Source organism: Hyaena hyaena, unplaced genomic scaffold (assembly GCF_003009895.1).
Source record: "Hyaena hyaena isolate Hyena2069 unplaced genomic scaffold, ASM300989v1 scaffold_3, whole genome shotgun sequence".
In the NCBI taxonomy this organism is placed as follows: Eukaryota; Metazoa; Chordata; class Mammalia; order Carnivora; family Hyaenidae; genus Hyaena; species Hyaena hyaena.
This window is the reverse complement of record NW_024080635.1, coordinates 9,281,234-9,309,088: the sequence shown is the minus strand read 5'-3', so window position 1 is coordinate 9,309,088 and position 27,855 is coordinate 9,281,234. Positions and strand designations below refer to the sequence as shown.

The 27,855-nt window shown below is 41.2% G+C and overlaps 1 protein-coding gene across 5 annotated transcripts in view; it reads right to left on the bottom strand.

Annotated features, from left to right (window-relative positions):
• Positions 1-27,855, bottom strand: part of LUZP1 (leucine zipper protein 1) — a 99,004-nt gene that overhangs the window by 19,236 nt on the left and 51,913 nt on the right. For 4 of the 5 annotated variants that reach the window (XR_005528310.1, XM_039231465.1, XM_039231491.1 and 1 more), the window contains exon 2: positions 15,848-15,954. The exons of the other annotated variant lie outside the window; for it this stretch is intronic. The gene's annotated coding sequence lies outside the window, so the exon portion shown is untranslated. The remainder of the gene's footprint in view (positions 1-15,847; positions 15,955-27,855) is intronic. 5 annotated transcript variants of the gene reach the window in all.

Genomic DNA, 27,855 nt, shown 5'->3' with positions numbered 1-27,855 from the left:
CAACAAAGTTGGGAGACTGACACTACCTGACCTCAAGACTTAACTATAAACTGCAATATTCAAGACAATGACGTATTGGTAAAAGAACAAATAAATCAACAGAACAGAAAAGAGAACTTTTGCAAAGCACTCTTAAAACTCAACAGTAAGAAAACAACTGGATTTAAAAATGGCCAGAGAAGATATACAGGTGGCAAATAAGCATATGAAAAGATGACCCACATAGTATGTCATCAGAGGAACACAAAACAATGAGATATCACTACACACCTATCAGAATGGCCAAAATCCATAACAATGACAACACCAAATGCTAGTGAAGATGCCGAACGATAGGAATTCCCGGTGCTAGTGGGAATGCAAACTGTTAACAGCTACAGTTTGGTGGTTTCTTACAACTACACATAGTTTTAACATATGATCCAGCAATAGCACTCCTTGGTATTTACCCAAAGGAGTAAAATCAGCATGCAGATGTTTCCAGCAGCTCTATTCATTAACTGCCAAAGCTTGGAAGCAAACAAGATGTCCTTCAGTAGGTGAGTGGATAAACTGTGGTATATCCAAATAATGGAATATTATTTGGCTAAAAAGAAATGAGCTATAGGGGTGCGGACTATAGCATCTGACTTTGGGCTCAGGTCATAATCTCATCTTTCGTGAGTTCAAGCCCTGCACTGGACTCCACACTGACAAGTGCGGAGTCTGCTTGGGATCCTCTTTCCCTCCCTCCCTCCCTCCACCTCTCCCCCAGATGCACACACGCTCTCTCAAAATAAACTTTAAAATTTAAAAAAAAAAAAAAAAAAAAAGAAAGAAAGAAAGACATGAGCTATCAAGCCATGAAAACACATGGAGGAAGCTTAAAAGTAAAAGTAGCCAATCTGAAAAGGCTACATACTATATGATCCCAATTATATGACATTCTGGAAAAGTCAAAACTATGGAGACAATAAAAAGATCAGGAGGGATAAACAGAGTGAATTTTTAGGGCAATAAAGCTACTCTGTATACTACTACTCTATACAATACTATACTTACTGTATAATACTCAGTAAATACATCTCATAAATTTGTCCAAACTCAAGAGAATGTACAACACCCAAGAGCACATGTAAACCATGTGCTCTGGGTGATAATGTGTCAGTGTGGGCTCATCAGTTGTAACAAATGTGGATAATGAGGGAAGATGTGCATGTGTGGGGGCAGAAAGTACATGGGAAATCTCTGCTTTCTGCTGAATTTTGCTGTGAACATAAAAGTGCCCTTTAAAAAAATGTAAGTTTAATAGACAAGCTCTATAGGAAGGCTGAGGGGAATGCTGAGAGGAGGCTACAATTTCAAATAATGTAATTAGGGTAGACTTCAAGGTGGCACCTAAGCAGAGACCTGAAGGAAGCAAGGAAGAATGCTTAGGAGAGAACATTCCAGGCAAACAGAAGACTGAAGACAAAAGATACAAAAAAAAAGAGCATACTTAGTGTATTCAAGGAACAAGGATAGCACAGCTGGGGCTGAGGGAACAAAAGGAGAGGAGCAAGAGATGGGGTCAAAGAGGAAGTTGGGGCACCTTGTAGGCCCTGGAGGACTCTGGGTTCTCATTTAAGAAATGGAGACCTATCCAAAAGTTGTGAGCAGAGCAATAACATATTCTGACTTGGATGTAAAGAGATCAATCTGGATTATATGGGTTCACTTATATGTAGTTGAAAAACAGGCAAAAACTAATCCATGGTGAGAGTGGTTACCGCTGGGGAGACAGTACTAGCAGGTGACTGCTGGGGATGTTCTACGGATGACAGATTCCTGACATCAAGCTACAGAACTGAAGATCTGTACACTGTATGTTATACCTCAATAACAAAATATAAAGATGGATGCCCTATTAAACAAGATACATATGGACAGGACTGCTATGCTCAAAACAGACCAAAGAGGATAAGGGTAGATCAAGAAGATCAATAGGAGTTCAGTGCAGTAATCCAATCAAAAGGCAATTTTGGCCTGGCCCAGGACAGTGGCCACACACTTGGTTAAGAAGCTGCCTGACTCTGGCCACTTGAAAGTAGAACCACAGCATTTGCTCTTAGATTGCTTGTGAGACAGGAGACAAAGGGATTAAGGATGACTCCGAGGGTTTTGGTCTGAATCTGCAGAATGATGGAATTGTTATCAATTCAAACAGAGATGACTGGATGGAGCAATCTGAGAAGGAAGATCAGGAGCACAGTTTGGGACATATTAGTTAGGAGATGTGTATTAGTCATCCAAATGGAGACGTTAAGAGGCTGTCTGAATATACAAATCTGGAATTCAGGAGAAATGATGTGGCTGAACCTATAAATCTGTGAGTCAACAATGTATGGATGGCTTAGAAAACCATGATCTGGATGAGACTGTCAAGGAACTGAGTGAATACAAAGAAACCAAGAGGTCAAAGGTCTGAGCCCCAAGGTGGCCAATATTTTTTTACTGGTGAAAATGCAGAGTAAGCAGCAAAGGAGACAAAGACAAAGTCAGCAAGATAAAGGAAAACTGGGAGAGAATACACTCTCATGGCAGCCCAGCAGAGAAAGCCTTTCAAGGAGAAAGGAGTGCTCTGTTCTGTCAGGTGAAGCTGATGGCTCAAACAAAATGATGGCTGAGAACAGACTGTTAAATTTCACAACATGGAAGTCACGCTGACAAGAGCAGCACTGTAAAGTGATGGAAGTGAAAAGTTTTATTAGAAAGTTTGAGGGGCACTTGGCCTGGGTGGCTCAGTTGGTTGACATCTGACTTCGGCTTGGCTGGCATCCGACTCGCGGTCTGTGAGTGCAAGCACTGTGTTGGGCTCTGTGCTGAAGTTCAGAACCTGGAGCTTGCTTCAGAGCCTGTGTCTCCCTCTCCGCCCCTCCCACTTGCACTCTGTCTCTCTCAATAATAAACATTTTTTAAAGATATTTTTTAAAAGAAAAAGTTGAAAAATAAGGTAATGAATTGGAGATCACAAATACTGGATGATTTCTGAATTCTGTTAAAAAGCAGAGCAAATTGGTGGGGAGGCCACTGACTGAAAAAGTGGTATCAAAGTGTTTCTTTTTAAGACAGAAGAAAAAGCATGCTGGTATACTGATGGAATACGATCCAGGAAAAAAGGGAAATTTTGACAAATTATGAAAGACAGGCAGAAACCTTCTGCAACAATGAATGTTTGGGGTAGAAGAGAGAAAATGGGGCTCTAGGATAAAGTACAAGCAGCAGTGCTGGAGAATACAGTTCATACATGGTGATGGACAGGAAGGCAGAGGATGTGGCTGCATGTCTTAGTGGGGAGGTGGGAAGGCAGGTGTGGTGGCAGGAGTCTAGCAAAGTTCTCTTCAGGTGGTTTTTGTGTCTTCACTGAAACAGAAAACAAGGTCATCCTCCTAAAGTAGCAGTGGGGGGTAAAGTATTACAGGTTTCAGATCTGGTCAGCCAGGTGAGTGGGAAATATAGAATGACCACGAGGCAACATTAAGGGCCCACTTAAAATTCATAGTTAGGATTTAAAGTGAAGCCAATCAGCAAGGTTATATTTTTATATCCAGTCTTGTTCAGCTGAACAAATGAAGGCACAGAGAGGACAGAGTTGCATTGAACCAAGCTGAAACTTGATAAATTCAACAAAGCAAGAGAAGGCCACAGGAATTACATGGACGTGCAAGGGAACTTAAGCTCATTCAGTTAAAAGGGATGAGAATATAAGAAGAACAGTGAAAATGTAACAGGACCAAATGAATCGAAGGTACCAACAAGGACAGAAGGACTGCTGGAGTCAGGGTCCTAGCAGGAGTGAGTTTCAAAGACAGGAAATGGTAATCAGAGGGCGATCTGTCTCCAGGAACTGAAATTACCAAGGGGTTCCAGTAACTGATAATGTCAAAAACTAAGATACGAATAGTTGGAGTACAGGATTTTTAGGGCAATGAAACTACTCTATATGATACCATGATACTCTATGGATACATGTCATTATACATTTGCCCAAACCCACAGAATGTAGCACCAAGAGTGAGCCAAAACCTAAACTACAGATTTGGGGCAATTATGGCATGTGAATGGAGGTTCATCAGTTGTAACACATACCACTCTGATGAGGGATGCTGATAATGGGGAAGACGGGCAAGGAGTACATAAGAAATCTCTTCCCTTCCCCTCACCTCTTCTGTGAACCAAAAAATGCTCTAAAATAAAGATATCATTAAATGAAAGATTTTACTTTTTAAAATAATCTCTAGGGGCGCCTGGGTGGCTCAGTCGGTTGGGCATCTGACTTCGGCTCAGGTCATGATCTCACGGTTCTTGAGTTCAAGCCCCGCGTCAGGCTCTGTGCTGACAGCTCAGAGCCTGGAGCTTGTTTCAGATTCTGTGTCTCCCTCTCTCTCTGCCCTTCCCCCACTCATGCTCTGTCTCTCTTGGTCTCAAAAGTAAAAAAATAAAATAAAAACTATAAAGTAATCTCTATACCCTATGTGGGGCTTGAACTTGCAAGCCCGAGATCAAGAGTTACACACTCCACTGACTGAGCCAGCCAGATGCCCCTAAGATAGTCTTAATAAAAAAAGTAAAATTAAAAACCTGAAGTTTTTGGCCACAGATGACCATGACTGTGGGAACGCTGGGGGCACGATGGGATTTTAAAAAGATCACCGGAAGAGAGAAATAACTGAGAGGCAAAGGTGATGCAAGGACCACAGAATTGTACTTTGAAAGCACCACAAACTAACTGGACCAGAGCTGGAAAGAGTGACATTAAACAAGAAGCTAAAGCCACTGAGAAATCAGAGGCACTTTGGGGAACTGCGAGTATCAGAAGGTGACAGCAGGACTAAGGATACTGGGCATTATAGTCTGATGAGATTAGATTTAAAACTAGGGGGGAAAAGGGAAGGAACATGATCTGAGCCATAACAGAAAAACTACCACCACTTGAAAGAGAAAAATGGACTCATCAATGATCCCACAAGAAAACAGAGGGCCAAAGAGAAAGACTTATGGAAATGCCAAAAGCCACTTGTCTCCAGCCCCAAGATCCCTTCCACTGACCGCACTGAAAGCCTACAGCCACCAGATGGAGCCCATGCACAGCCCTTAAAAACACCAAGGCCTATGAGGTTTGGGAGTCTCCCCTCTCTCAGCCTCCTGAGATCCTGCCTCCTCTCTGATTAGTTCTCCCTCCCCAACACTTTGCTTTCCTGGGTACATCCTTCTCTAACCTCTCATCTTTGCTTCTTTTGTTCTCCCTTCTCTTCCCAGTTTAAAGGATTCCTCAGTCTCAAAAATGGAGGGGGAGGAGTGCCTGTATGGCCCAGCTGGTTAAGCGTCGGACTTCGACTCAAGTCATGACCTCAAGCACGGCGACGGACTCACTGCTGTCAGCACAGAGCCGCTTCAGATCCTCTGCTCCCACCCTCTCTGCCCCTCCCAGCTCATTCTCTCTCTCACTCTCAAAATAAATAAATAGGCTTTTTTTTTAAAAAATTGAAGGGGGAAAAAAAAATCTACGTTTGTGTATTTATATAAGGAAAAAAAAAAACTTTTCCCTTACTCCCATTCACTTTTCCTACTTTGAGTGCCACTTGTTTTTGGCCTTTTGCCTAGTGGTACAGTAAAAACCAACCAACCAAAAAGCAAAACCCTTACCAATCTAATACATAGGGTGAAGGAAATAGGGGGCTGAACTAAATACAGACAATAAACCAATTTTAAGAGGATCTGTACTGGCACAGCAGATACTGGAAAACAATTTATACATGATGTTTCTACAAAGTACTTTAAATCAGCTTATCCTTGTAAATATGCTAAAAAGCCATTTGCTTTAAAGAGATTAACTTTATGATATATAAATTAGATCTCAAAAAAGCAGTTTAAAAAAATCCCAGCTTACCCCAAACTGAAACATTCCCCTCAGCAACTCTTAGTTACACTAGTTTATACTACAGTTTTAATAAACAAATCCCTTTTTCAGAAGAGAAATGTTAAACGTTAGTACAGTCCCATCTATAAATTATAATTCTGAACTAGTAGAATCCATAAATCCTACTGCTTATTTATTTGGCTTTTAGTGCCAATGTTATATGTTCTGTTCAAAACTCAGTATGAACCAATCAGTACAGCACTAGAAATGGAAAAGCTAAGCCCAGTAACCACACAGCACATACTTACTGGAGGTATGAAGAGAAGGAATTATTACAAATCACTACCCAAAATCCTTTCAAGGTCCTTGTTGCTCTCAGGATAAAGACCAAAGTCCCCAGGAAGGCATGGGAAGCCCCAAAGGATCTGACCCAGTCTACCTTGTCAGCCTTGTCTTCAAACTCTATGTGGGCTCCACACTCTCGCAGCCCACAAACCTTGCGCTCTATCATCTCCTGGCCTTTACTAGCGCGACCCTTCTCATTTCTCCAAATCCCACCTTATACAATACCTCCGCCTGGAAGCTTCCGGAGTGATCTCCTTCCCAAAACTGCAGTCCAAACCAGGGACTCTCCTTGCTCTTACAGTGTGTGCTGTACTGGTCCATTCACAGCACACATCACACTGTATTCAAATTTTATTTACCCATTTTGTCTCTTCAACTTGTTTCTTATTCACCACTGTATGCTCAGTACCCAGCAGGAAGCCTAGAACATAATTAATGCTTAAAATTTGATGAATGAATGGCTGAATGAGCCCCTCCCCCCCATTACTAAATGGCTTATCGGCCCTTTGGCACTAACCATTAATACAAAATAATAAAAATGATGTCAACAAGCTACTCATGGACTACAAGGGCAAAAACAATTGGCAAGAGCAGATATGGCAGCACAGATACCAGGTCCTTTGATGATGCTCTAAACAACCTCATCCCAAGCCCAGTGCCACCTGTAGAGTCTCAGTCCTGGTACTTTTCCACTTGAACTCGCCCTTTCTGCCTTTCAGGTCTATGCCATAGAAATGGGGCATAAGTACCAAAAAACCCACAATACTCATAGGTTGCCTAGCTCCAGTTATCGGACCACATGCTTGACAGAAGGCAGGAATAATCTGCATCTTTTTCCACTCCTTAGAATGGGATTTCAGGAGTGCCTGGGTGGCTCAGTCGGTTAGGCGTCCGACTTCAGCTCAGGTCATGATCTCATGGCTCATGGGTTCAAGCCTTGCATCAGGTTCTGTGCTGAAAGCTCAGAGCCTGAAGCCTATTTCAGATCCTGTGTCTCCCTCTCTCTCTGCTCCTCCCCCACTCATGCTCTGTCTGAAAAATAAAACAAAAAAAAAATTTTTTTAATGGGATTTTAGAGCCAAAATGTAGCTAAAAGATTATTCAGTCCACTGGTTTTCAATCTGGGCTCAGCAAATCCCCTCAGGGGTCATCCCGGGGAAAGAGAACAGGGAGAAGGTTTGAGTAGGCTGCGCTTCAGGCTCCTTCTCTCACTTCATCAACCAAAGCAACTGATTTCTGACAGCAGAGAAAGAGTTCCACTGCTTTTATTTAAAATAAAAACCACCTTGGGAGGCCTGTGTGGCTCAGTCAGTTAAGTATCTGACTCTGGTTTCGGCTCAGGTCATGATTTCGCAGTTGTGGTTTCAAGCCCCACATTGGGCTCCAAATAACTCCAAATAACAAAAATAACTCCAATAACAAAAAGGTACAGAGGACAACCACCAATGGAGCAGTACTGTACTATAAACAATATATTAAGTACTTAATACACATGCTTTCTCTAGGAACCCCAGATCTAATGTTTACTTTTTCTGAAACAAATCACCTAAGGCTTTCTCATCCATTCAAGTATGGTAATCCCCCGGATGTAAAGGACTTAGCAGAATGCCTTGCCCATAAGTCACAACAAGCAGTAGCTGTTACTATTATTCGATTCAGTCTTCACAAAAATGTTATGGGATATAGAGCTTTGGACTCCTAAAGTAACACAGCTAGCAAGGAGGAAAGCCAGATATTGAACCCAAGTCTACTTCCACAGTCCATATTATTTTGAGAATGCTACCCTGTTGGCCAAATCAATAATCTTCTCTATGTCCCTGCACTCTCCTCTGAGCAAATGAACAAATACCAACCTGACCTACCTCACATCAAAAAAAAAAAAAAAAAAAAAATCCAGTCATCTATAAAGGACTCTGAAAAGTCCTATGCATACCTAAGGTAAGTTTCACCAGGCAAAACCTTCCTAGAAATAGCCTCTCACTAAAATCAACCCTTCTGCCCAGGGAAAACAAGAAAATTGATTGAAAATGGAGTCAGAGTGCCACTTTTCTCTGACCTTTTGGCCCTACACATAGAGAAAGAAATGGCTTTGCTACCTCCAGAACCATCCAAAAGTGAGGGGTAGATGCCTCTCTTCCCAGTACCTCCCACATGCCCTAGTAAAAAAGTATGTTTATCCAGGTAAAATTCATTTGTTTAGTAGGCATCTATGGAGCAACTATGATGTACCTAACGTTTTGCAAGGTGCTAGACAGATGATCAAGACCTGACCTTGCCTTTAAGTCACCAGAAAAAGAGAGCAAATTATAAAACAATGAAGAAGGCTCCCCGACAGCCACACACAATACAACACCCATCCTTTTGCTTCCTGTCCTCTAACCATACTTTTTTCACTTAGCACATTTTACCACTTGATATATGTTGCACTGGAAGCTCAGAAGAAGTGATTGTGTCCAAAGGTGGATTCTGGGAAGGAAATTGTTAATATTAAACCTCAGGAATCATAGGAAAGTGAAGAGAGGGAAAGGTGGTCCCATCCTTTAATGCCAACTTGTCCCCCACACCAGTGTCTAGCTGAGTTCCCATTCACATGAGAAAGATACGGCACCAATTCTCTCATTCAATGCTCTTTTCTGCCAAAGTTCTTGAGCCCAGTTCCAAACGGCCCTATCCAGCATTCTGGAAGCTGGCTCTTCTTCCTGTCCTACTGGACCAGGAAAGTCTGAAATAGAACACGGTCAAACTTGCCCTGCTTTTCCCCCCTAACATAGCTGCCATGATTCACACTTCCTGTTCCCAACAGTCACTGAAGATAGGGGGTCGGCAAACTTCGTCTTTAGAATTTGTCTTATCCATCAATGGTAAGCACGGAGTAGAACTGCTGAATCAATATGCTGTACACCTGAAACTAATATAACATTGCAGGTTAATTATGTTTCAATCTTGAAAAGTTCCATAGTATACAAAGAAGCATACAATTTAGTTTAGCAGTAAATAGTTAAGGCTTTGTAAGACCTAAGTTGGGGATGTGTCCTTGTAACATGAAGCAACCATACACAACGTAGGAGTGAATGACATGGCTATGTTTCCATCCAAGTTTATTTACAAAAACAGGCAGTGGACCGGTGCACCACCATGTGCCAACCCTAACCAAAAGGAAAATGGGAAGACTATTTTTAAGCAGCCTCCTCCTTACCATATCTAGTCACCTGTCTTAAAACCTCAAGCTGTCCATATCCCAACACTTCCTCGAGTGCTTCTATTTCACTGCTGGGCCTAAATTATTTTTCTCAGCATCACAAATTCATGTGTCTTAGATACGCAAACTTCAAGAGTTAGTAGCTCAACTAGCACAGAGAGATTCTCTAAGTGGTAAATGAGTCCAAGACTGTCTGATCCAACCTCCCAGTCAATGCAGAAGGTACCTCACAAGCAGCCCATTCAACGCCTGTTTAAACACTTCTGATGGGGGCGCCTGGGTGGCTTAGTCGGTTAAGCGTCCGACTTTCGCTTAGGTCATGATCTCGCAGTTCGTGGGTTCCAGCCCCGCGTCAGAGGGGTGAGTGACCAGAGTCTGTTTCGGAGTCTGTGACTCCTCTCTCTGACTCTCCCCTGCTCACGCTGTCTCTCTCTCTCTCTCTCTCTCCTAGAAATAAATAAAACATTAAAAAAATTAAAAAATAAAAAATAAATAAACACTTCTGATGACAGGAAGGACGCTCATTTCTTCCCAAGGCAACTCACTCCATCTCTGGACAGCTCCAAGGCAGATACCTTATATATATTTAAGATATATTTAAAGAATATATAAGATATAGTTAAATATAAGATACCTTATATATATTTAAGATATATTTAAAAAATATATGATATATTTAAATATATATAAGATACCTTATATATATTTTTTTGACGGGGGGGCACACTTAACCACTTGATTACTGTCTCTTTTTACTAGAATTTAAGATCTATGAAGTCAAGAACATGGCTTTTCGTATTTGTAGCCGTTTTTTACTGCTGTCTCTTCAGCACTTTAAATAGTTTCTGGTAGGGGCGCCTGGGTGGCTTAGTTGGTTAAGCGTCCGACTTTCGCTTAGGTCATGATCTCCCGGTTCGTGGGTTCGAGCCCCGCATCGGGCTCTGTGCTGACTGCCAGCTCAGAGCCTGGAGCCTGTTTCGGAGTCTGTGTCTCCCTCTCCCTCTGACCCTCCCCTGCTCACGCTGTCTCTCTCTCTCTCTCCTAGAAATAAATAAAAATATTTAAAAAATAAATAAATAAATAAATAGTTTCTGGTACATAAAGAGTATAAAATAATTGTTTATAGGAAGCAAAGGAAGGAGGAGGGAGGAAGAGAGGAGGAGGGATGAAGAGAAGAGGAGGGAGACAGAGGGGACAAACCATCGCTGCATTTGGGGAACTTTAATCCAGCAGGACGGAGTGAAGAGGCACAAGGGGAGGAACAGAGCAGGTAACTGGTAAGGCTGGAGAGCAGACAGGGCACAACATAGAGGCCCTTGAAACCTCACAGCAATTGCACAGGCTGAAGTGGCCATGTTTCAGGAACAAGTTTAGAGTTGGGCTTTCACCCCTCTCCTCTTCCTTCCAGCCTCCTCCACCCCATTCCCGTGGTGAACATCTTTCACAGCAGGACCTGTTCTCTCAAGCCTTTTCAAACAGCTCCTCCCACAACAATATGCACCCCCCCCCCCAAGCTTTGTTAATACTTCCATCACTGTACCCATGATACTTACTTGCTCACATAGCTGTATTCCTTTACTGGACTCTAAACTCTGAGAGAGCAGGGACTCTTTATTTTCCTGATGTGGGCACTGAACATGGTGATGGAACAAGGCAGGAACCTTATAAATGTTTGGTAAATTAAGTGAAGGTACAAGTCTGACTGTATCCTGTACTGACCAAACCACATCTAAAGAATTGTTTTCAGATCTGGATACCACATTCAAGAAAGGTACTTAGCCTTTATGCCAAATGTTGCAAATGCAAATGCCAAAGAGATCAGGCCAATAATGTCAATGATGACAGGGGCATGGTAACACAATGGCTAATGGCAGATCATGCTCTACTTTTATATGAATCTCTTATATGTGGCCAACTCACTGAAACAGAAATAAAGGGGTGCCTGGGTGGCTCAGTTGGTTAAGCGTCTGACTCTTGATTTCAGCTCAGGTCATGATCCCAGGGTTGTTGAGATTGAGCCCTGCTTCCAGCTGCACGCTGACAGTGCAGAGCCTACTTAAGATTCTCTCTCTCTCTCTCTCTCTCTCTCTCTCTCTCCTCTCTCCTCTCTCTCTCTATGCCCCTCTCCCCTGCTCATGCTCTCTCTCTCTAAAACCAAACAAAATAAATAAAATAAATAAAAATAACACCCTGTACAGACCCTCCAAAACATACTACATGCCTACTAGTGGATATGGGAAGCAAATTTGCAAGCTGCTTTGAACAAAGGGATTTAAGCAAGGGAACAACACAAGAACTGCATTTGTGAAAGAACATTCTGACACAATAAACTAAGGAGCTATTATAATAGTCGCGGCAAGAGATAGAATAGGAGCCTGAACTAAGACAGAAGCAATGGGGTATAGAGCTGGGGGAGGATTTGAAAGATGACCTGGTTAATCCAGTTTTAATAATGAAGTTTACGACTGCATAAACTAATCTGGCAGTCACATTACCAGTTTGTAGGCTCACAGTGATTTTTTTTTAAATAAACTGCTATTAAATCTAATTTTGATAACTTAAATATAGAACTTATTTCTTACATCTTTTGTAGGCAGTATGGTACAAAGTTTAAAGAATACAGACACTGGAGACAAACAGCTTAAATTCAAACCCTGACTTTGCCACTTACTAGTGCTATGTGTCCTTGGATAAGTTACCGACTTCTCTACACTCCAATACTGACCTTAAAGAGTTACTGTAAGTGCAAATGAGTTAATATGTGAAGTGCTTAGATTAGTACCCAGTCCATCTTAAGTGTTGTGTAAGTTTTAGCTTAAATCATTTACTATTTTTCACATTTCAACTTGAAAGTTAGTTTCAGTCGATAGTTTTCAATTGTCTAAATATTTCTACACATTCCAGCTTACAAACATTCACTGTAAGTATGATAGGCACATCTTTTCTATACCTTCATCCAAACTTATGTTCAAACTGTTAAAATATAATCAAGAACAGCCATCCAGAATGCCACAAAAAAATCAACCCCTCTTGATAAATATTGACCCATTATTGATAGTTGTAATATACCTGCATGCAAGCCAGCCCAAAATTTTGTCTTGAAATTACAGGAGAAAATGTTAAATACCTAATTTTAGCACTTAAGACACCTTATCTTTGTAGCATATTCCTGACTATACAGCCTAGAATCTTTTCAAAAATGAATTGTCCAGATATACATCAAAATGTTATGTATTAATTATCTATGGGTAGTCTGAGTTTCTTCCCATTAATCTTTATTTTCTAGATTTCTATAATAAACTTGTAATGATTTTAGTTTAAATAAAATCAAGGCAGACAGAGCTTAAAGAAAACAAAGAATTGGGGCGCCTGGGTGGCTTAGTCGGTTAAGCATCCAACTTTCGCTTAGGTCATGATATCGCGGTTCGTGGGTTTGAGCCCCGCGTCGAGCTCTGTGCTGACTGCCAGCTCAGAGTCTGGAGCCTATTTCAGAGTCTGTATCTCCTCTCTCTGACCCTCTCCTGCTCACGCTGTCTCTCTCTCTCTCTCTCCCCCCTAGAAATAAATAAAAATTAAAAAAAAAAATTATAAAAAAAAGAAAACAAAGAATTATTATCAGCATAACTTACTTAGTGTACACAAGTGGCTTATAGGGGATACTGTGTTCTCATCCTTTGCTCAGTTTTAGAATTTCACCAGGGATCATAGTCAAAGTTTCCAATGATACCCTCAAACCCATGTGACCTAGAGGTTAAGTCCAGATAAATCAAGCAACTCTAGGGGCACCTGTGTGGCTCAATTGGTTAAGCATCTAACTCTTGATTTTGACTCAGGTCACGATCTCATGATATGTGAGTTCAAGCCCCACATAGGGCTCTGCTATCAGCATAGAGCCCACTTCGAATCCTCTCTCCCCCTCTCTCTCTGACCCTTCCCACCTCGCACACACACACTCTCTCTCTCTCTCTCAAAAATAACTTAAAAAAAAAAAAAAATCTCTACAGAGAGAATTAGCTGACCGTATCTTCAAAATATGTCCAAAATCCATTACCTTCTGGCTCTGCACCCTATGACCCTAGTCCAAGCCATCATCCTCCCTAGACTATACTGATCTCTGCAAAAGCTTCTTAACAGGTCTCTATGCTTCACATTACTCCTCTTCCCCACCTCCCTCCACCTTCCAGTCTATTCTCCCACAGCAACCGGTCTAAGCCTCTCAAAAATTAAGTCAGCTTGGGGCACTTAGGTGGCTCTGTCAGTTGAGCATTCGACTTTGGCTCAGGTCATGATCTCACGGTCTGCATTGGGCTCTCTGCTGTCAGCGTGGAGCCTTCTTGGGATTATCTGTCCCTCTCTCTCTGCCCCTTTCCCACTCACATGCTCTCTCTCATAAAAATTAAAAAAAAAAACAAAAAACATAAGCCAGCTCTTGTCACTCTATTCTTGATTCTCCAGTGCCTCCCTCATCTCACTTAGAATAAAATGCACTCCAAAGGTCTTTCCCTAGCTCTGAGCACCTACCTGATCTGGGCCCCACTGCTTCTCTGCCCTTACTCCTAGTACTCTTTCCCTACCACTCCACTGTAGCCACACTGGCCTCCTTATCAAGGACATGACGAGTCATACTCATACATCAAGGCTTTTACATTTGCTCTTCCCTGTCTGGGATGTTTTTTCCCAGACATCCCTGGCTGGATTCCTCACCTCTTTCAGAACAAGGCTTAAACTGTCACCTCATCAGAGGCCTTCCCTGATCTCCTTACATAAAAAGGAGCAACACCCCCAGGCTCCCTATCACTTGACTACCTTACCTGCTTTGGTTCTTCTGAGCATGTACCATCTAGTAGACAGTATTTATACACATACTTGTTTATTTATATCTAGTTATTCTTTTTTATTTTATAACTTTTCTACACTTTAGGATATAACCCTTGAGAGCAAGGACTTTTTCTGTTTAGTGTTATATTAGCATTTTGTTTAGAGCTGGTTAGCTCTAAGAATTGTGCTAAGCATATAGTAAGTGGTCAATTTTTATCATAACATAAGCCCCAGTATATAAAATACACTGTGTATAATAGGTACGTGTAATGAGTTTTGTTGAAGAAAATGATTATCCGCCCTGTCAAATTCATGAAGTATATTAGAAAACATTGGTGCTTCTTAACTATAGAGAACAAACTGAGGATTGCTGGAGGGGAGGTGGGAAGAGATGGGTTAAATGAGTGAAAAGTACTAAGGAGGACACTATTGTGATAAGCACTGGGTGTCATATGTAAATGAAGAATCACTAAACTCTACTCCTGAAAATAATATTACACTATATGTCAACTAACTAAAATTTAAATAAAAACTTGAGACATAAAAAATATTGGTGCTTCAATAAAAAGAGACTATAACACCATTAGAAAGATCAATGAACAAATGATTGTTCACACAAGCCAACCAGAAATGAGTATCATAACCCAGTTCCCTGAGGTATGAAAATGCCCCAGGGAGAGGAACAGAATAAGAATCCTGAACCAGTTAGTAGGGCAAGAGTTTGCTTCAAAGTTTCCCACCCCTTTAAGAAGAGCCTGAGCTATGTCTAATGTGCCCTTTTCCCAGGAGGGATCACCCTGGCCTTGCTGAGATTCCTATGTCCCACTACTACTATCCCTAGAACCCAGTTCCCAGACTCATTCTGCAGCTGCCCCATTGCTTTGACTGTCCCAAGAACTTTTCTCTATTATCCAGCTACCATTGGTGACCAAGACCACTAGGTAAGGGCCTCTGGCCATACCCTCCACGAGCTGCTTCTATTTCATTAGTGCTCTCCACCTTGGTCAACAACAACCAATAAAATAACTGGCACACAGAATCCAGATGGGCTAGGAAATGGATAAAGTTGTCAATCAAAAGCGTTTTTCATTTGTTTATTTTGCTTTGCTTTTTAAACATTAAGTCACTGTCTCAACCAAAAAGAAAAGTAACTTTCTCAAAAGAGAAACATTACAGTACAATGAAAATAACCCAGGGTTGAAAGCCAGTCCTCCCATTTACTTCCTGTGTGAACTTGGAAGTTCTTTAACTTCTCCAGGTTCATTTCATCATGGGGAAAATAACAACACTTACCTCATAGGGCTGGTGTAAATGCTAAGGGAGATAACACATGTCAAACAGGACTGTGCCTGGCATACAGTAAGTATTCAACAAATGGAAATGAGGCCTATTTCTGAAAGTTGTTGACCAAATGCAAGGTTAGGCTGGCTGGTTGGATGATTACATCAGAAAACATGTTAAATACTTTGCAGTGTGTTTGGTTCATAATAGGTCATCAATGAATATTAACTTTCCTCCCTTTCCTGCAATGGTACACAAATTATAGAGACTTCAGAAACCATCCAATTCTATCAATGTGGCCAAGTTTCACTGTACAACATACTTACCATTTAGGTAATTTAAGCTTTCCGTTAATGCTTCTGGTGGCTCCCCTGATACTTTGCTGTCTTTGAAACAGGCACTCACTATCTCTCAATGGCAGTTGCCTCCTGACCTGGACAGAATATAAACAGAAAGTTAAGAGATAGGTAAAATGTGAATCGCACCAAGACTGAGCTGAGGGGAAAGAAGGAGACTTCCCTTTTCCTATCAGATGATATGGTCTCAAGGGAGACTACACTGTCTTTCTTAAATTAACACACCTACACAATTCCCAACAGTCTAAAAACTCTTGACATCTCATAGCTTGAGAGGGATCTTTGAAATCAACCAGTTAAATGTCCTTGATTTATGGAAAGGAACAAACTTAGAAAAGGTGAGTCACCCAACTGCTTAGGGCCAAAGCCAGGATTCTACTAAAAATAATATGTTGTAGAAAATGGGTAAGAAAAAAAACACCAGGGGCGCCTGGGTGGCTCAGTTGGTTAAGTGTCCGGCTTCGGCTAAGCTCATGATCTCGCGGTTTGTGGGTTCAAGCCCCGCGTCGGGCTCTGTGCTGACAGCCAGCTCAGAGCCTGGAGCCTGTTTCAGATTCTGTGTCTCCTTCTCTCTCTGACCCTCCCCTGCTCACGCTGTCTCCTGCTCATGCTGTCTCTCTCTCTATCTCTCTCCCTCTCAAAAGTAAATAAAACATTAAAAAAATTTTTTTAAATAAAAAAAAAAAGAAAAAGAAAAAGAAAAAAACACGAAACATCTGTGGAGTACCTACCACACCCAGGCAATATATTTTATATATGTTGTATACAAGACAGTATTATACAGGAGCATCTTGGTGGCTCAGTTAGTTAAGTATCTGACTATAGCTCAGGTCATGATCTCGCAATTCATGGGCTCGAGCCCCGCATTGGGTTCTGTGCTGACAGCTCAGAGCCTGGAGCCTGCTTTGGATTCTGTGTGTCCCTCTCTCTGCCCATCCCCCTCTCACGCTCTGTCTCTATCTCTAAAAAATAAACATTAAAAAAAAATTTAAGACAATAATCCAATAATATTACCCCCAATAAAGAATCTAAATTTCAAGAAGTCAAGCAACTCCTCCAAGGTCTTACAGTTTGAAAATAAATGGTAGTCAGGATTTAAACCCACACCTAACGCAAAAGCCCCTTCACCAGGCTGACTGACTGTTGCCTTCTATATGTGGGTCTCAAAAGGGCCTTGAACAACCTAATATTAGAACCAAGCACAGCATTTCTGTCTGCAAACTTACCCCCTGGTTTTGTAACGAACATTCTACTGGAGACCCAAAAATGTCTACTAACCCACTGAATATTACCCCTAAAATTTCAGAAGAATTACTGGATGTGGAAGATATGGGGCAGGCAAACTTTTATCTATCTAAGTCTTGCCAAAGAATGGAAAGATATCTTCTAAGCTGGAAATAAAGCTTCTATACCTGATCTTATATGCAAACTATCCCCCTTCTTCTTTCGCAACTCCCCATCCCTCCCTTACACATCACACAGGCCACCATGTGACCTCCTTCTTCCAAAGCTGTTGTTCCCCTTTAATCTGATTTTACACCTCCACTACCAAACCCATAACATATATACAGTAGAGTCCAACCCCACCTCTATGCTCCTACACAGCAAAGCAAGAAAGATGAGGTGGGGCGCCTGGGTGGCTCAGTTGGTTAAGCATCTGACTTCGGCTCAGGTCACAATCTCACGGTTCATGGGTTCGAGCCCCGCGTCGGGCTCTGTGCTGACAGCTAGCTCAGAGCCTGGAGCCTTATCTTCAGATTCTGTGTCTCCCTCTCTCTCTGACCCTCCCCTGCTCATGCTGTCTCTCTCTCTCTCAAAAATAAATAAAACATTAAAAAGAAAATTAAATAAATGTAAGATGAGAGCCTTAAACACTCAAGCCAGTAGACCAGAAAAGAACTGGTGACAAGCAATGAAACTAGAAAAAAAAAGTAGGAAAAAAGATCTATACCAGGGTCAGCTCCCAAGGGATGGCTTGAGTGGATGTGGGAGAAGTTTTAGCTCTCCCCAAATACCCTCCCCTCACACACACTTCTTAAAAAGTATTTAATGTATTTAAACAGCTATTTAAACTTAAACAGCTTCAGAACTAGTGCACAGGCCTTCAGTCTTGCAGCTGTCTCTTTTCCCCCTCTCCACCCACCTTACACACACTTTCCTCTCCATAGCTTAGAACCTCTCCTACATAAAAATTCTGAATTCCAAAAAATGCCACATAAATCTGGTCTAGCTCCACTCAACCCTAACAATGACAGCAGCACCCCTGCAAAAGCTACTGCCCCCACCACCATATCTTGCCACATTTTCTGGCATATTTACTAAAGCCCAGGGGGGTATTCCCTTCCAAACAGGATAGAATGCACTGCCTAAAATCAAATGAAAAGGAACTCCTGATGATTCTGATTTGTTTTCAACTGTCTACATTCTTTACTTCTTGCACCCTTAGAATACTGACCCTCTGTCCCCAGAACAAGACGATGACTGTAAACATCCTCAGGCTCTTTAGTGCTGCCCCTTCAGAGAGCTTTCCACCCTGGGAGAGCCACCCACACCACTTCCTTCTGGCACCTCTTCTGTTCCTTCTTGTTAACTTCTGGTGAAGACGGTGGTGGTAGTAAGAGTATGGGTGGGTGTATCCGTCTCTGTCTGTCTAGAAGCAGAGATGAAAAGATCCTTACAGATCACAGAGAGTCTAACTGCCTCATCTGCTAGAGGAGAAAGTGAGTCCCATGAAGAAGAGACTGATTCAAGGTTGGAAAGCATGTTAAAGTGAGCATGGTTGAATCCACCTGAGGTAATGAGCCATCCTGAAAACAGGTATCAGCCATTCTTATTTGATTGCTGAAGAATGAAGCTCTCTTAAATATGTATCACTTTTGTTCCCAAAACACTTTGATAATGCAAGTAGGTAATTGTGGTTCTAGTATGATCCCCCAACAGATAACAACATAAACTCTGGATAAAATGCAAATAAATAAATAAAGTCTGAAGTGAACAAAGACTGGCAGATTTTGGAGGGAAGTAAAAAACTGGTAGAAGGGGCTGGGATGGGACGAATTTTCCATTTTTGGAGCTTTCCCCAGAGAGGTACCCAACTACAGGGCCAGTCAAAAAACAAACCCTAGGCTTTCTCTCTGGAGGAACTATAAGACAGTGCCCAGAGCAGCCACAGATAATGGGAAGAAAAGAGAGCCAGAGAAGCAAAGTCCCAGGTGTTGAGTATGAACTCTGTCCAAATCTCTTGCTAACCCTGCATGGTGCATGCACAGGGTAGAACCCAAGCACCCCAGCCAAGGACAAAAGAACGACTCAGATCTGAACGGCCACCCCTGCAGGGGAGTCAGACCTGGCAGTTTTGAGTCTGAGTTAATTGCCTGCTAAAACAAAAACGTCAACAGAAATCAGTGTCTCCACAGCATAACATTTACATGCACTCGTGTTCAGGAGACAACCCCAAATTACATAAAGAACTAGAAAAACTACAGCCATTTGCAAGGGAAAAGAAAATTAGCAGAGGGTAACTCCAAGATGACCCAAATACTGGAATTATATGACAGGATATTAAAACAGCAATTATAGCTGAGCAGAGAAACTGAAACTTTTTTTGCTGAAAGTGGAAATTTCAGAACAGAAATTGTAGCACCTGAGACGACAACAACAAAAATCCTCTGAATGGGCTTAAGAACGGAATGGAGATGAGAGAGAAACAAGTTCGTGAAATCTGCAGATCAACAGAAATTATCCAGAGTGAAAAACTCTGGGTCATGTGCCGTCTCTAGAAGAACCACCATCAGCCCTTCACCTGAGCATACACAGTGATTACTTTCTGTTACCAGAGAGAACCAGAATAACTAAGGATCACAGAGATACCATTAATCTGTGATTCTGTTCGAGCAGGCCACCCCTCATATCTACTAATTAACTTTTTGAGGTCTTCCAGATATAAGCAAAGAACAAAGTGTGAAGGTGGAAAATGAGAGAGTGGGATAAAAATTTAAACATGAGATAACCATAATATCCAAAGTCCTAGGAGTCAAATCTAGTGCCCCACTGTGTCTACGGAGAAGCAAGAAGACCATCATTTTTTCCCCTGAAATTGCTGAGGCAACATTCTCGGGCAGAAGAAAAACAAGGAGGGATTTTAAATGTTGGGTTTTTTTCCCCTATCCTATGCAATCTCTTCACCAAAAAGCCAACCTGTAAATGAGCCAATGGAAAGATGAAATGCTACCAATCAGTAGGTTTGAGGCTGAAGAGTGCCAGCACCTTGGTGAGAGCCAAGCTGGTGCCACCTGGTTGATAAAAACCTGAATGCCATCCCTGACCAGTTTCCTACACTCAAGTCACTTCATGCTGGAGTTCAAGACATTTCAGGTAAAAGCAGAGGGAAAAACATAACCTGCAGAAGAGATGTCTGAAAGCCTTGCCTTCTCATCCCCCTCCACCCCGTATCACCTGCCCACAAGGGAGGAGGGTCCAGACCAAATGGGAAACTGGTAAAAAGAAGAGGTGCCCTCTTAGCGTGAAAAGCCTTGGACAAGTTCAGCCACTGACACCTCAGACAAGACTTTTATACTCTCTGGGCCTCAGCTTCATTAGTCTGAAAACTTAGATGACATGATATTTAAGGTCCTTTTCAATAACAACATGTATGAACCCTTACCCATATTGTTTCCGTCTGCCCTTGAAAAAGCTATAAAAAATAGATCCCAAAAGGCAAAAGTGGAGATATGCCAATTCATGTGATTTACTAGAATAGCTCAATTATTCAATTTGTTACAGAATAAATTAAGTCTTGTTATTAATTCTTATATTAATAACAGATTTCAATACCTATCTATGATGGAGGGCTGCTAAAATAAGTTCTAATTCTCCCAGGATATAACTTTTTTATCCGTGTAACTCTTGGGATAAGAAGGCAGATACTCTTATCCCCCCATGACAGATGAGCAAACAGATTAAGACCTGTGACTCTTTTAGGAAGCTAATAACAGAGACAGGACTAGAATCCCGTAATCCCATCTCTGAGCTTCAGGGCTTTTTCCACCTTACCAAAGAAACATTACTTAACTAAGAACCAAGAGTATAAGCAAGATTAGAATTAGGAAGAAAGGATTTAAGAACTTTCAAACACTACAGAAGCACTTATTAATAAACAATTGATAAGACTAGCTTGAGATTAGGATATCTATTTAAAACCAGGCCCTCAAGGACTGCCACCTGTCTGCTGCTTCCTTTTCTAACAAGTAGGCTATAATTGAGACTAGGCTTCCTTGCAATTAGCCTGTGTTTGTGGGGTTTAGCAATACAGCCACATGTCTAAAATTGTTGGTTTTAGACCTGCTTTAGAAAGTTGGCTGAACCGTACGAACACGGGCTCCCTTTAACCTCTAGGAGTCTGTAATTAGGATACCAGGGGCCCCAAGGATTAGAGCAGGTAATGGTAAATGTAAACAGCAAAGGCACAACAACACAACCTTTATTTTATAAATGAGGAAGAAATAAAGGGTCAAAGTCACATAGCTAATAAGTGGATTCTCATGTAGATATTTTAGACCCAAAATGTGCTTTCTCCTCTCCATTATACCACCTCCAAAGGAAGGAATTCTCTCAGATCATTGCCTCAAGAGAACCAGACCAACAAGAGGTTGATAGGTAGTTTCTGCATTCTTTCATTCATTCATGTATTCATGCAAATATTGACTGGCTACAGTGCATCAAGCTCTGAGGAAAACAGGGAATAGAAACAGAACTGTCTTCATGCCATTTATATTAAAGCACAACAGGAAAACACTCCTTAAGCTACCAACTGTCCCCTATAAGTACCGCTCTCCAAATAGCAGCAAATTTCTAAAAATTTAATCAGATCAAAATTCTATTCTGCTTTAAAACACACACATACACCAAAATACCTCTAACAACTTTCTCTTTCACTTAGAATACTCTAAAGTACTCACCAGAGTCTACTAGGTCCTGCATGATCTGGACCTTACCTACTTCTCTGACCTCATCTCCTACCAGGTCTACTTCCTCACTTCCTGTTTCTTGCACACACTGTGTTCATTCTGGCCTTTTGCACTAGCTGTTCCCTCTTCCCTTTGTACAGCTGGCTCCTTTCGGTCACTGAAGGGTCAGCTTAAATTTTATCACCTCTGTAAAGACTTGGCCAGACAATATTAAGTAGCTCTCAACCTCTAACATATCACTTTGGTTTATGTGCACCTTAACACTTAACCCCATCTGGTATTTTGTTTACTTACTTATTGTTTGTCTCCTCGTCCCCACCTTCTGTCTACTTCATCACTATATCCACAGGGTATTCTGTACCCTAGAACGGTGCCTGGCCAACAATAAATAGATGGGTCTGTGGCACAGGGGAGCAATCCAGGCTGGATACATAAATTTATGAGTCATATGAATAGAGGTGTGGTACTAAAGCCAATAGGGTGGATGAGATCACCCAGGGAGAGTGTCTAGTATGACCAGGGAGGAAGGCCTGCGAGAGGAGAACATTTAATAGCTGTAGAATGGAGGATGAGGCTGCAAAAACAGCAGAGAACTAAGAGAAAGAATAGGACAGTGTTATGTCACTCAAGCCAAGACGAGGGTATTTCTAGAAGGAAGGAGTGGTCAACAGCATCAACTTCACGGAGAAAGAAACTTTGAAAAGTCTGTTGAATTCAGCTTCCTGGAGGACATCAAGTAACCTTACTGAGGTGTACAGTGAAATGACAGGGCAGAAGCCTGCCTGGGACAGACTAAGAGGAGGGAGGCAGTATATACAGACATCTTGTTTAGATTCAAGAGGATGCAGGGTAAGGACAAGCTGTTTGGTCTGTTTCAGTTTAAAGGGGGCACCATCCTAGCACTGCCACATGTACAGGCAGCAAACCCTGGCAGCTGCAAGTCACCCAAAGGCTTCAAACCTTTTTAGTCAGCTTAGTATTCCACTCCTCTCGGACTGATTCCTAAATGACCAGAGTATCAATCTGGAAGTCGTTTTTCAAACATAGATTTCATCTTCACTACAATGGAAGATAAAAATGCCCTACTGTACACTTTCCATTGATGTGTCAGGAACAAAACACGTGGCTTTTTATACTAGAGGGCCAGGGTTTAGAAGGTTTTCTTTGCCATTTTAATTCCAAGGCACATTTTGGGGGAGTTGTCATTATTTCTACCCCCAGCAAGAAGTTTCTTTCCATTTTACAGCCTCTAGAGAACTTCCCATTGTCTCTGTTCCACACTCCTTCTCCACCCTGCCTGCTGCCCAGGCAACATACCACAATGGGAGGAGTACACATGGTCTCAGAAGCCAGGGAATCTTGGTTCCCCCTATAATTCAGTCACACAGCAGTTTGGGTGATTAAACTTCATGATCTCAATTTCCTCAAATGTACACAGAGAATATCTAAACTTCATGGGGTTGATGTAAGGAATATATGGAAATACAGACTCAGTATAAGCAAATAAGGCTTGGCACAGCGTATATTCTTAAAATGTTAAGCCAATTTTCTTGTCACCATTCTGATAAAGCATTATATCCCCTGCACGTTTTAATTTAGTTTCTCTTACCTTCAAAGTATACTAGGAAGACCTTGGGAAAGGAACCCTGAGAAATTTACTTGCCCAGTTTCAGCAGAAATAATTTTAAAGAATTACCAAGAGAGATGGGTGAGGCCAGAAGTGTTGCCGGGTAGCATGTGCAAAGGCAGGGAGGATGCCCCTGGGCAGAAGACATCAGCAGGCTCCCTGCCAGGTCTCTCTGCATCTCCCCACCACCAACCCTTGTCCAACTTCCTTCTTTCTTACAGCCATGGATGTGTCTCTTTATCTCATCTGCTCAGTAAGCCATGCCTGCCAACAAGTCTCAAGTCAGTGTCTTCAGTATTAAAAACAAACAAGACAAATAGCACACACACGCAGAGCACACATACTGGGCAGAACACAGAGCAATGAAATCCTGAGACCCAGTCCTGTCTCTCCAATTTACTGGTTCTGTGACCCTTAAGAGATTATTATAATTCTCTGAGTACAAGTTTCCTCATTTGTAAAACAGAGATGACAATACATCCAGACTCAAAGATTGTTAAGACCAAACGAATAATATATGTGAAAGTAGTTTGTATACTAGAAAACATAGTTATTGTTATATTACAGGTACACAGAGCAGTTGAGGAGTCTACCTTTGGCCAGTTGAGGTGTGTTACTGAGAAAGTCCTCAGCCCTGGAGTGGTCTGTTCTGTGATCCAAGGCTACCTGTTTCCAACTTAAGTCCTCCCATCTCTAGCAGCTAAAAAAAAGTCATACTTTTTTTTTAAACCTTTTATTTATTTCTGACAGAGACAGCATGAGCTGGGGAGGGTCAGAGAGACGGGGAGATACATAATCTGAAACAGCCTCCAGGTTCTGAGCTAGCTGTCAGCACAGAGCCCGACATGGGGTTGTTGGGCTTCAACCCACAAACCATGAGATCATGACCTGAGCTGAAGCTGGCCTCCCAACCGACTGAGCCACCCAGGTGCCCCAAAAAAGTCATATTCTAATTTCACTTGATTCTCTTATCTTAGCAAGGATTCTTAAACTTCTCTGGCTAAATGGCTCCATGTCCCCAAATGGTAAAGGGCCCTTTTTGGCTCTAACATTCTAAGCCTCTCCATCCTTTGCTCCCAAAGTACTTTGTCCATATCTCTACTTGAGCAATTTCGAGTCTACGCTGCATTATAGCTTTGTTTTGCATCATCTCCTAAGGAGAGAGAAGGTTGTCTTACTGAGTTTGATATTCTCCATAGCACTTAACATGGAGCTTTGTACACAGAGCTTTGTGCTCCAAAACTATTGGCTGATTGACTTAATACTAATTTCTATTTTTTTGCACTTATTGTCCATCTCACACAATAACTACAGACTATCTTATTCTTCTATGCTCTTTTAGTACCTCCATAGATCTGGCACAGTGTGAAATACACAGTTAATATTTTTTAAGACCAGTGACTGGTTTATTTCTTGGTCAAGGTGAAAAACCCCAATGAACCTATCCTACCTATGACTTTTAACAACTGGCTCTGGTTACTGACATATATAAACATGGTATTTATCAGTGTCACAAAAGGAAACTGCATTAACAGAGTTATTACACAGATGGAGGGAAATGAAATGCACAGGTTGAGGAGCCTTTTTCTCCCCAGTGGCATCAAAAATATGGTAAAAAGGCAAATATATTGATAGTCAGGAGACCTGGACTCTAGAGTTTATCTCTAGAAGATGGGCAGTCTTCTAAAACGGCTCCCGATGATCTCCACCTCCTAGTGTCCATGTTCTGTGTGGGCTCCTCCCCTTGAGTTTGATCTGGGCCTCATGACTTGCTTCTAACAAGGAGAATATGGGTAACAATTATGAGATGTCATTTCTTTTTTTTTTTTTTTTTAATTTATTTATTTTTGAAAGACAGAGTGGGGGCCCTAGTGGGGGAGGGGCAGAGAATAGAGTGAGGGAGACACAGAATCCAAAGCAGGCTCCAGGCTTTGAGTTGTCAGCACAGAGCCTGATGTGGGGTTCGAACCCACAAACCGTGAGATCATGACCTGAGCTGAAGCCACTCACCTAACCGGCTGAGCCACCCAGGCGCCCCATGAGATGTCATTTCTGAGATTAGCTTATAAAAGACTGAATTCTTTCTTACTGGCCCTTTCTCTGTTTTGCCATCTCTCACTTGCTTTGATGAAGCAAGCTGCTGTGTAAAAGTGGCCTCCATCTACCAACCAGTAAGGAATGGAGGCCCTCAGTCTAACTACCCACAAGGACCTGAATCCTGCCAACAACCACTGAGTGAACTGCAAGCCCTTCTTCAGTCACACCTTGATGGAAGGACTTTAACTGAATATTTAATGGTATTAAAGAATTTTGTTAAGAGTTTTATGTGATATTAAAATTATACTTTTTTTTAATTGTAAGAAGCCCTTAACTTTTAGATATACTTAATGAAATGCTTACAACAGACAACAGATGAAATGATATAATATCTGGAATTCTGCTTCAAAATAATACAGAATGGGGTTAAATGGATAAGGGTATAGCTAAAACAAGACTGGCTATGATTTCATAACTGTTGAAACTGGGGGTGGGTACATGGGAGCCCATGGTATAAATTTTAAATTTTCTCTAACAAATAAAAAAAAAAACCTAAGAATGGGGAGAAGGGTGGGTAGAATCCAAAAGCCCAAGGGCTCCTCGAGTTCTCACAATCTGCCTATGATACAGCCACTCTGACCTACTCTAGCTTTCCTGCACTGGATATACCATTTGAGTCCATGCCAGTGACCAACATTACCAACTCTCCACAAAAACTGTCAAGCACTTAGATCTGATAAGTTATTTATAGTAAGATTATTTGGACAATTTGGCCCTTATAGTTAAAGAGTGAAATGGTGGCTAATTGCTAGAAAGTGCTTGGCACAAACTAGAACGAATCACCATAGGTCTTCCTGATGTGGGAAACCATCTCCTATTTTATTGTGGCCTGCCTTTGGACACCCTAGCCTCCCACCTACATAGGTGTTTTAACATTTACTCTTTATGTTGCATACAGACTTAATTTCTTATCTCCTTAAAGTTTTCTTTCATTAAGCCTCAAGGATGTCAATTGCTGTAAATGATCTATCTTCCAATTTCCCATTATGTTCAGCTAACTAAAAAACAAAAAACAAACAAACAGTAAAAAAAAAAAAAAACCCACAAAACTCATGGTCGACAGCTCTACAAGAAAGTAACTTCAACAGGAAAGAAATCATATCTGCTTTTTCTTGTCAGAGTCTCTGATTCTTAGATTAGAGAATCAACCTTTGAAGTTCCTACTAAACAAGAAAATTCATACAACAAAGTGAAATTGGGATAAACAAAAGAGAACTTCGTGACTAGTTCCCACACTCTTTCTTTGGGTACACCACCACCACTACTACTACATCTCAGTTTGATTGTACAAGATGTCCATGCTCTAATCAGTTATGATAGCTTCAATCACCCACACTATAATTATATTCTAGCCCCTACCTTTCACACTCTTTTTAAAAGAACAGTCCTAAGACTTACTCTCCTAGAGGTTTTCAATCTCAGCTAATTATAAAAACATAGGCACTTTCAAAAATACTACTATCTGATAAATGAATTTCTACAATGAGTCAATGATATGAAAAAGTGGGAGCAGCAGAAGACTTGAAATACAAAGAAATTTAGAAAACATAACAACTTAACATACTGCATGGATTCTGATCGGATCCTTACCCTAACAAAGTAATTTGATTACAATCTTATCTAGATGTTATTAATGTTTTGTTAATTTCATTAAATTTGATAATAGCATTATGGTTATGTGAGAAAATGTCTGTACTTAAAGATGCATAGGAAAGTGTGTAGGGGTAAAATGACATGATTTTTGGAATTTGCTTTAAAATTCTTCACATTAAATAGAATGAAGGAAATACAGCAAAATCCTCAAAATTATTGAATATAAACATATGTAGGTTCATTGTATTAGCCTCTCTCCTTTTGTGAATGTTTGAAATTTTCGTTATAAAAAAAATTAATACTACCACCTAGTACAACCAAACTCTAGCAAAATCTACCAAAGCTAACCATATGACCCAGACTCTTATTCCTAAGGTGTACACCCAAGAGAAATGAGTGCAAACGTCCACCAAAAGATAAACACAAGACCAAGTGCACCCATGGCAGCTTAGTCATACAGCCAAAACTGGTAAGATCCCAAATGTCTATCAAAACTAGAATAAATAATTGTGGTACATCCAAACAATGAAACATTACATACTGCTACATAAAACATAGATGAATATCCAAACACAATGTTAAGCAAAAGTGGCCAGACCCAAAAGAGTGCATGCAATTTGATGCTATTTATACTCTATTACATGAAACTCAAGAATAGACAAAACTTATCAAGGGAGATAGAAGTCAGAATGAGT